This window comes from Nuphar pumila, chromosome 10, assembly GCF_984573655.1.
Source record: "Nuphar pumila chromosome 10, dmNupPumi1.hap1.1, whole genome shotgun sequence".
Lineage (NCBI taxonomy): Eukaryota > Viridiplantae > Streptophyta > Magnoliopsida > Nymphaeales > Nymphaeaceae > Nuphar > Nuphar pumila.
The window spans coordinates 115,458,383-115,467,893 of NC_143258.1; positions in this window are offsets into that span (position 1 = coordinate 115,458,383).

Consider the following 9,511-nt stretch of genomic DNA (forward strand, 5'->3'; position numbering starts at 1 on the left):
ATGATGTCATAGAAGGCCTCAAGAAGCTTCTTCTGAAAAGATGGGCTCATGATGAGAAGGCAAGCTAAACTGGGGGTGGGCCTGAGGAAATGTGGGACGCAAGTAACCTTGTGGGAGGTTACCTTGTCTGTGTTGTGTCTGGGGAGGCAGATGGGGTAGCTCTTGTGAATTTCTCCATGCAAAGTTGGAATGATTTCACTATCCCGAGTTATAAGTGGGTTCATATGAGTCATGCATCGGGCTGACGAAACCTTGGACAATATTCACTTGCTCCTGAATGAATTCATGATAGAGTGGTATTGTCGGACACTCAGAAACAAAGTGTGCAGCGCTAGCGCATAGCCCGCACACTTTTTCTACTGAATTTATTGAAGCTGGGTTGGCCAGTAATTGATCTACTTCCCTAGTCATATGGTCTACTTTGATTTGCAAATCATGCTCAGACCCAACTTTGTAAATCCCTCCCTTGTTAGGACCACTAAGAACAGGTGTAGTTTTATCAAGCTGTGAAGACAGGGCATGATGTATGGCATTCTCGCTCAATATATCTAATAAGGTGCATGCCTCATCCTCGCTCTTGAGAATGAACGTGCCCCCACATGAAGAATCAACCATTTGCCTATCCTTCTCGGTCAGGTCATCGTAAAAATACTACACCAAATCCAACGGGGTACCTGGTGGTGGAGACACTTCCGAAGAAAATCTTTCATCCTCTCCCAGGTCTCATGGAATTGTTCTCCCTCAATCTAAGAGAAACTGGTAATGACTTTACAAAACTTGTTTGTCTTACCAATTGAGAAATACTTCTTGAAGAACTCACGTTGCATGTGTTCTCAAGTGGTAATATGAACAGTATCGAGGGCCTTCAGTCAGTGCTTGGCTTTATTCTTGAGGAAGAACGGGAACAACGTCAATTTCAATGTGTCATCCCCAAAATTGTTGATCTGCACCGTAGAGCAGATCTCAAGGAACTCATCGAAATGACGGTAGGAGTCTTCATTGTTCAGGCCATAGAAAGATGGAAGCATCTGAATTATGTTGGCCTTAATCTCAAACTGTGTCGCTCCTACAGCGGGTCTCGCAATGCAAGTGGCCGAAGTGTAAACATTGGGAGTGAAGTACTCCCTAAGAGGACGGGTCAACTGCTGATCTTGGGCCTTGGGGCCGGATCGACAAGCATTCTTAATAAGGGACTCGGGGTCCTCGGCTATCTCTGCAAGCTTGAGGTTAAGCAAGCGTCGCCCTTGCATGCACCCGAGAGTAGACCAGTGCAACAACCGTCCTAATTAAAAGGTTTTCTAACTACCTAACGTGTAGAGTGGCCAAACCACAGCAAACCACAAGGCAGGTAAAAGAAAAAATAATACTAAAAAGCAATAAACAAGCACCACACACTTGTACTCAACAGATATTATATAAAAAGTAAACTATGAGTATGGTACCAATCATGCGCAGTCACCTCTAAGGGTATCCTAATCGGTGGGTTGTGCAGAAAAGGTAAGCTGGTATCTAGGGTTTGCAACCAACGTGGTTCTAAACCTAAATGCAGAAAAGAAACTAAATAATCTTAGTTAATGAATAGGGAAAAAGAAACTAAACAGTCCAAAGTAAAGACGAAAAAAAAAAAAACTAGCAACCTATCAAAACACGAACAAACACTGGCAATAAAGTGAATACTCATATTAATCGTCGTTCCCCAGCAACGATGCTAAAATTTGGTGTGAGTTTTATGAAAATGATTTTTAAAATAATATTTTTAAAGAAAATTAAGTGAAAGCCAGACACCAAAATCAATAAAAATCTACTCGCACGAGTGGTGGAGTCTGGGTCGATCTCAAAGAATGGGAAATACTTTGTATTCAATCACATAATCTAAACTACTCTTTATTGCCAAAAAGAAAATCAATTAATTGAATTAATAATAGAGAGAGTGCAATTCTTGCAGAGGGCTTAAACAAATAATTAAAGTGCCTTATTACAAGCCCAAATGAATTAAAATAAAGGAAATCCTAATCTAAAAAGAAAAGAAAAGGCTTCAATGCTTGAAACTTTCAGTCCCTTCTTGAATTGATTTGCTTTTTTTTATGTTTTCCACTTTTTGTTCCCTCAATAGAACAGGTAATGCATGTTTTCTTTTGCCCTCTGAGGGCTTGAGAAGACATCAGAGGTTACTTTGAGGGCACAAAAATGGCTTCACCGCATGTCCAAACGCTTCCCTGCAAAAATAAAAAACACGAAACAAAGCAGTATGAATAAAATTAAACAAAAATTGATTAACTAATGACAAAAAATTCAGCAAAAATAAGAATTAAACTAACTAAAAACAAGAACTAACCTATGAACTACTTGTAACAACCTAACACTAAAAGACAAAATAGTAAAACAAACAAACTAACTAAAATTCAATTAATGTAACAAACTACTAACAATCTAAGAAAGCCAATAACTAAAAACAACTAAATGAACCTAATTAAAGCTATATGTTGTATGGATTTTTAGAATCATACTAATTAACAAATTTGGAACAAGAATAAGAAAAACTAAATTAAACTATTTATCTAATTAATTAAATCAATTAATTAAAAGAAAAAAAAGATTAGCTCTTAACTAAATCTATTTACAATATTACATTAAAACTAACATGGAACTAAACAAAACTAACTTGTTGAAACAGATATTAATCTTATTCTGCAGCTAATCACGGTAAAAAAAAAATGGTACTAATTAATTAATTTACTCAAAGGAAAACAATAATTAAAAAAAAGTATAATTTGGCTAAGCTATTCTTAATCTAAACTAATCTGAAATAATTTAATTAAATTAAACTAAACTAAACTAAACTAATACTACTCTGATTAACATAAAAGCAACAAGAATTGATGTGAATAAAAATTGGTAATTAAAAAGAATAAAAAGAATAAAGGATAATATTTAAAACGGCTAAAAATTAAAAATGATAATTGATAACTAACTAACTAATTTATAATCTAACTACAAAAAGTAAAATTTTTAAAGATGAAATAAACTTAACTAAGTAATAGAAAGAATAAAACTAATTAATCTAATCAGCTAAATAAAAAATATAACTAATAAGAATAAAAATCAATGAAAACCCTAATCATCTACTTGAAAAATATAACTAGATTTAATCTAAATAATTTCAGAAATTTAATCTAAACTAACCTAAACTAAATCTAACATGGACTGAAATAAAAATCACTAAAATATCATAAAACTCTATGCTAAGTCTATCAATTAGAATAAAATAATATTATCCTATACACAAATCAAGAAAAATGGCTAAACTAGATTAAAATATATATTTATTTTTTTATATTTTTAGATGATGAAAATAAACTAATCTGATCTAAATACAATAAGTATGCAATGGTCAAATGAAACTACATGTGATGCTATGCTTTATGCTATGCAAAACTAAAACTACAGTGAAACGGGGGAGAAAGAAGATCACCTCACGGAATTCTTCCGACGAATTAGATGAGAAGAGAAGATAGTTATTCTCAGCTGAACAAACGCCTCCCCGACGAAGAAGAAAAAGTTGTCAACGATGATAAGGGTTCGAAGCACGAAGAAAAAGAGGAAAAAGAAGAAGAAGGAGAAGGAGAAGAGGTAGAGAAAGAAATCAGCAAAGAGAGAGAGAGAGAGAGCAAGGGGCATGTTTTCCAATGCTGGAAAAATGTCTTCTACTTCTTAACATGTACTCTTTATAATAAAATATTAGGTTAAAACAAGTTTTTTCAAAACAAGTCTAAATAATTTTCAATAATTTCTAAAAGAGGTCTTTTAAAAAACATGTTTCATAAAACAAAACTTCCTAAACTACTTAAAACTTCTACTTAAACTCTTCTAAACTAATTAAAACGCTACTTCAAAATTCTTAAACTAAATAAAATACTAAAAAATGTAGGGCAAGCTTTGAAATACACGATTTTCTGATAATTTTAATTTCAATACGGTTTCTCAAAACTATCGATAAATATGGGTTTTTAAAAGGATTTTTCACTAGATCATTGATAAATAAGATGAAAATGTGAACATTATTCATGATCAATTAATATGATATTCAGATAATATGGATTCATTAGGAGTCATATAAAAAGATGCACCAGAATCAAGAATTCAAGAAGTCTTACCGTGGTCCACGAATGTATATATGGTCACACTGAAGAGAGAAGAAGCTTGGTTCTTGAATAGTTGTTATAATGTCTCCATTAGTTGACCAAGAGACATTGATCTAATACTTTTATATCTTTTATCTACATCACCTTTCTCAAATGATGGCCCCATGAAAAGCGCTTTCTTTTTTTCTCCTCTTCTATCTTCTGTTCTTATTTTCAAGCAAAAAGATTTAATGTTGCTCGACTCATTACAAAAATGACAATCTTTTTTTTATTCATATTCATTGGAAATTCTTCTAAAATGTAGAGGCTTGTAGGTTTCCTTGTATGATTTTTGGGTCTTGACATGATAAAAATAAAATCTTTATCTTTGAAGGTGGGTGTTTTTAACATATTTTCTTTCATAGTTAATTCTTCTAGAGTTTCTACTATGTAAGGAATATCCTCCTCTATAAAAGAGAGCAGATTTAGTTTCCTCAAAATTGGGCCTAAGTCTATTAATAAATTGATAAAAATATTCTTTTTTGATTTATTTTTCACGAAGCTCAATGTTCATAGGATAATGCCATTTAGGCTCTAAGCGGGCTAACTCATCTCAAAAGGCAGAAAATATTATAATATTCTCTTATACTCGCGTCTCCTTGGATCATAGTTCTTACTTCATTTTGAAAATTATAAGCATAAGCAAAATCATTTAAGGAATACATATTTGGGGCAAACAACATTAGCAAAATTAAACATGCTAAATTAGAACACTTCTTTATATCCACACTATTAATGAGTCATCTCATAATTTTGGAATGACTCGTATTTCATTCCTTCCATCTTTTTTCATAATTGACAATGGCCTTAGTCATGTCATCAATTTGAAACACCACTTCTTTTCCGTTATCATTCTTTGTGAGCACTAATTTTGGCTTTTTCTTGGTGCCATCTACCAAACCTCATAGACCCTTACCCTAAATTTGATGTTTCACGATTGATGCCTACATCACATAATTGGTATCATTAAGTCTCACGAGAATGGTAATGATGGTCTCTCGGTCCTTCTTCATAATAATGAATGAGAAAGAGAGAGAGAGATGGCAAAAGCAAAACTTCTTTTGAACACCAAGAACTCACTTTCACACAAGCAATACATTCACAAGATTCAATATTTCAAAGCTCTGATACCGTGTAATGAAATGAAAAATTGCTCACACACCTCACATAAGAGGCTAAACACAACCTCAAAATGGGTTCAATCATAAGGCCCACTAAGGGCCAAAAGAACACTTAAAAAATAAATCTATTATGTGAGAATTGCACAAAGAAGAATTTAGTTATAAGGAGGCAATATGCCCTATATTTATACACACAAGGCAGTGAGAGGTTCCCATTCTAGCCATTTTTTTTTTTGGGGGGGGGGGGGCAATGTCTATATTGTCAAGGACAATACTTACCTTGACAATACCTATAAAAGATACAATAAAATACAAAAAAATGATAATATAATAAGACAGTTTTGCCCCAAATAGGCAGATCCTATTATAAGGGTTAAATTATCATAATACCCCTAAAGGATATTACCTATTACAAACACTTAAAACACACACACACACACACACACACACACATATATATATATCAATCATAACAATATTTTAACAAAACATGTTATTTATTTTCCACATATCAAAATAGTAATATATAATATATGTGTCAATTACAACAATATTTTAACAAAACCTATTGTTTGTTTCCCACGTATCAAAATAATAAGATAAGAATATAGATAATAAACCAATTTGAAATCTAGAATCATGACTAAGACTGTAATAATCATAAATTTTTAATATGAATAATTGAGAATATTTACATAAGATTGCATAATTTTTTATCAAGGAGCAATCCAAAACCATGAATTCTGGTTGAAATGAGAGTTGAAATGACTCATACCTAGAAAATTTGATCTAAACTGGAGATGGAGTGGTACAAAATTTAAAGAATCGATCCGAACTGAATTCGGATTGACCGAAACTCCAAAAAAATGGTTGAATCGTAAACGAGTTGGATACATAAGTGGGGTTTGACCTCGATCCAAATGACCCAAGTCCAAAGAGGCATTTTGAAAAAAAGAAATAAAGAAATGGGTAAAAAGAGAAAAGAATAAGAAAAATGAGAAAATAAAAAAAGAAGAGGAGGGGTGAATTGGGGATTTTCCATGGAGGTAACCCCTCACACTATGGGGAGCTGGCACATGGCAGACTTTTCTCTCTCTTCTCTCTTCTCTCTCCTCTTTATACGAGACCCTCCCCCTTCTCTCAAACTCTCTTATCCCCCATCTCTCCTCTTTACACGATACCCACCCCTCCCTCACTTTCTCTCTTTTGTCTTTCTTGAGTTATCTCTCTCATCTTTCTGTCTTTCTAGTCTTTCATGAATTCCCTCTCTTTCTCTCTCTCTCTCACACACACTCTTTCTCCCTCTCTTATGTTCTAATGTGAATGAGGATGAGAGGAAGAAGGAAGAAGAAGAATATGGAGTTGACGCGAGCCCCCCTCTCTCTCTCTTTTTGCATGTTATTGCGTCTGCACCGCAGCCACGCCGTTGTTGCATCTGCATTGTTGAGTGTTGCCCTCCCTCATTGATGAATGTTGTCAAACACGACTTCGTTGTTGTTAACAACACCCTGTTGTGCCCTACATGTGCATTGTCGCATGACTTGCACTGCAATTGCCCCCAATGTTGAGCGCTACAACTCCCTCTTGTTGTCGAATTGCCTCTATTACAAATGTATCGAGGTCAAAGAGAGCGATTCACAAGGACAAGTTCGAGAAAATTCCTGAACAAAAGATGAGCTATAGAGGTATAATTTCCTTATCCTCAGTGGTGCTCTAGGTATAATTCCTAAACTCTTACCAGGGTTCTACTTATGCAAGGGTGCGTAGATAGATAACCTTGAACGAAAATAGGGAAAACCCTACCCTAATTTTTGGCGGTATTTTTAGAACTTGAAAGAAGTTCTTTTTGGGTTCGTAAGTAAGTTTAATTATTTTATTAAACTAACTGAAGTTAAGAATGACATACGAGGTATTTAAAATTTGGAGAATAAATCATTAGAAGTGCTTGTTATGTTGGTTGAACTCCTAAAAATTAAAAGATAAAATTGACATATAAAATTATAAATTTGGTAGATTTTTTGTGTGATTTATGCTTGTGCTAGATTTTTTTTGTGATTTAGGCTTGTTGTTGTGCGACATACGAATAGATGCATACATTAGAATTTAACTGCATAGTGTAGATAACACACATTAGAAGGTATTTATTTAGGACAGGTCGTACAAAGACATGGGTGGATGATGTTCATGTGATTGTATAAAAATAGACAAAACGAATGGATGCATGCATTAGAATTTAACTGCATAGGGCAGGTTGCACGCATTAGAAGATATTTGTTTAAGATAGGTCATGCATAGTAGGAATGCACACGAGCCGAGCCTAGGCTATTCAAACTCGGCTTGGTTCAAAACCACTTTGTCCAAGCTCGGCTCGAGCTCAGAGCCGAGCTTGTAAGGCGTTGTCTGAACTCGGCTCTATTTCGAGCTCAAAACAAGATTTATTAAAAAAAATGCAAAAGGATTAGATCCCCCAACCTCCTTAACGTTAACCAAGGGACTTATCATGAAGCCAAAGCATGTCTTTTGATTATTATTACTGAAAAATTCTATACATACTAAAAATTCTCACGAAAAAAGGTGCAAGAGGCAGGATTCAAATCCAACACATTCTTAATAAAGACTAACGCCCTACCCATTACAGTTACAATGCAGTTCTAATTTTTTTTGCAAAGATATCATATATATGGGGTTTGCAATGAATCGAGCCTTATCGAGGCTGACGATCCTTATCCGGCTCAACATGTCATTCAAGCTCGGCATGATAGCTTGTCCGATATTCATACACAGGTTTAAGCTTGACTCATTTATGAAGCGAACGAGCTTGAGCCAGCTCAGTTCGGTGTGCATCCCTAGCGCAGAGATGGGTCGATGAAATCTATGTGAATGTTCTATGTGAATGCATGTATACTTTCGAAGTATAAGTGATTAGTATTGACCCAAATGATTGTTTTGAATGCGAGATTTCGCTACTCGTGCTTCATATTTGCAAGTATGACAAATGATGTGTCATGCATATGATGCATGTTTGAAAAACTTGAAATTGTTGGGTATTGACCCATATGATTGCTTAACATGTGAAATTATGTTATTTGTGTTTTAAAACTTACAAGTATGGCAAGTATGATTTATGCATGATGTGTGTGATCGAATAACATGAATTGAAGGGTATTAACTCATATAATTGCTTGGTATGTGAAAACTTTGTTATTTATGCTCTCAAAACTTGCAAGTGTGACAAGTGTGAGTGATGTATGAGGTGCATGATTGAATAACATGAATATGATAAGTATTGACCCAATTGTTTGTTCACATATTGAAAGTTATGTTATTCAAGTTTAAAATTTGAATGTATGTCAAATATGATGTGATGTATGAAGTACATTGATGAATGGCATGAATTGATGGGTATTGACTTAAGTGCTGGTTTGCTGTAATAAATTTTTATTATTCATGTTTTAATTTATAATCACGGCAAATGTGATATTCATGAGATGCATGAAATTTATGAGTATTAACCCTAGTGCAACTGCAGATTGATAATGTCTAGCATGTGTATTTACTTTGTTAAATAGCATGCATTGAGAAAAAGTTCTCAAAAGATAAGAAAAGTTACATTAAATGTGGTCAGGTTCAAATCCTGTGATGCCACAATCATACTTTAAAAGATGGTGCAATATTGGCTCATGTTATTGAGGCTGAGAAAATTGGTCAAATGTGAACCTACACTGCATAGACTCCATGGGAATTCATGAACGTGGATTGAGGCAGTCTTGTTGGGTCAATTGTGAACCCTTTTCCTACCACGATGGTCTAAAGAGACTTTCTACTTCGATACATGTGGCAGAGGTAGAGCTACAGTTGTATGTTGATAATAGTACACCTATGATATTTTAATTCAATGGATGATCTGACGACATGTCCTAAACTTTGATGTGAGACTCTTGTTCTTCAGGGGTTAAAATATAAAAAATATAAATTGTCTAAATAAACACCCCCTAGGAGGCCTGAGTACCCAAGTGGGTTAGGAGTGGGGTCACGGGCTAACAAGATAAAGTTAATGTGAAATAATTTCAAGCATGTCACGTAATGTAAAAGAAAGTAAATTGAATGACAAAAAATATATTAATGAATAAGGTAAGTCATGACATATGTGCTTAATTGTATGCATGAATTACTTGCGAGCATAATTGCATGCCCGAATGAAATGTATGC